Raw genomic sequence first — 1,660 nt, forward strand, 5'->3', positions numbered from 1 at the left:
CTCCATCACCGACTGGCACCCTGCAGCCACAGCCAAAGACAAGCGCAGGCTGCAGAGCATCATCCGCCGGCCGAGAGGGTTATCGGCTGCAATCTGCCTTCCTCCAGGTCCTGTTCACTTCCAGGTCACTGAAGCGGCCAGAAAGATTGTCGCCGACCCCTCCCACCCTGGACACTCCTGTTCGAGTCCCTCCCTCGGGAGGAGGCTGCGTCCATCATGACCACGACCTCCCGCCACACCAATAGCTTTTCCCGACGGCGGTCGGGCTCATCAATGGACCCCGGGACTGACTGACTGTCACCCCCAGGACTACCACCTCTTCTTCCACCTTCCTCTCTCCTCCTTCTTCCCGCTCCTTCCTCTTCCTCCTCCTCCCTCTTCCTCCCACTCCTCCTCCCTCCTTGCGTTGATTGTTGTTTGTCATGTCCAAATGTTGCACCTTCCACCAAAAAAAATTCCTCGTTTGTTTGTGAAAACATTCATTCTTTGGCAATAAACCTGTTTCTGATTCTGATTCTGATTCTGATGTCAACGCCATAAGTAAGAACAAGATCAAGCGTGTGGCCAAAGCTGTGAGTGGGTTGCTGTACTCTCTGACAGAAGCCAATCGAGTCCAACAAGGAGATGAATGCAGCACTAAGGCAATCATTATCAACATCCACATGGATATTAAAATCTCCAACAATAATAACTTTATCGGTTTTAAGAACCAAACTTGATATAAATTCTGAGAATTCAGATATAAACTCTGAATATGGACCTGGTGGCCGGTACAGAATCACAAATCGAATTGGCTGTAGTGTTTTCCAGGTTGGATGTGAAAGACTAAGAACAAGGCTTTCAAATGAGGTGTAGTGTAATTTTGGTTGAGGATTAATTAATAGGCTCGATTCAAAGATGGCTGCTACTCCACCTCCTCGACCGGTGCCTCGAGGAATGTGAGTATTAATATGACTTGGAGGAGTCGATTCATTCAGGCAGACATATTCTTCATGGCTCAGCCAGGTTTCAGTTAGGCAACATAAATCAATGTGATTATCTGATATTAAATCATTCAGTAACACAGCTTTAGATGACAGAGATCGAATATTTAGGAGACCACATTTAATAGACCTATTTTGTTGCACTGCTGAAATAATTGTGTTAACTTGTATAAGGTTATGTGTACGACTCCTCTTCTGCTTACTTTTGATTTATTTAATTGAAGTGGCCGTGGGACAGACACAGTCTCTACTCTAAAGTCAAGGGTGGGTAACTGCTCGAATGGAAGAGCAGAGAAGGGTGTTAAACTACAACTCTGCTCCCGGTTCCTGATCTGAACCCTGGGTTGTCATAGATTAAGTCCGGTGATCAACTTGGTCATATTCGCAGAAATGAGACGCGCTCCGTCCAACGTGGGATGAATGCCGTCTCTCCTCATCAGATCAGGTTTTCCCCAGAAAGTCTTCCAGTTGTCTACGTAGCCCACATTATTCGCTGGGCACCACCTCGACAGCCAGCGGTTGAAAGACGACATTCGGCTATACAATTCGTCTGTCTGCAAATTTGGGAGAGGGCCAGAGAAAATTACGGTGTCTCTACTGACCACCAGGGGATGACTCCTCTGGTTGTATAGAAGTATATGCTTCATGTCTTAACCCTTGTGTTGCCTTAGGGTCAT

The 1,660-nt window shown here is 46.8% G+C and overlaps 1 pseudogene; it reads right to left on the reverse strand.

Annotated features, from left to right (window-relative positions):
- Positions 1-219: 219 nt before the first annotated feature.
- Positions 220-1,306, reverse strand: LOC130188408 (uncharacterized; annotated as a pseudogene).
- Between the last annotated feature and the right edge of the window lie 354 nt (positions 1,307-1,660).

Source organism: Pseudoliparis swirei, chromosome 23 (assembly GCF_029220125.1).
Source record: "Pseudoliparis swirei isolate HS2019 ecotype Mariana Trench chromosome 23, NWPU_hadal_v1, whole genome shotgun sequence".
NCBI lineage: Eukaryota > Metazoa > Chordata > Actinopteri > Perciformes > Liparidae > Pseudoliparis > Pseudoliparis swirei.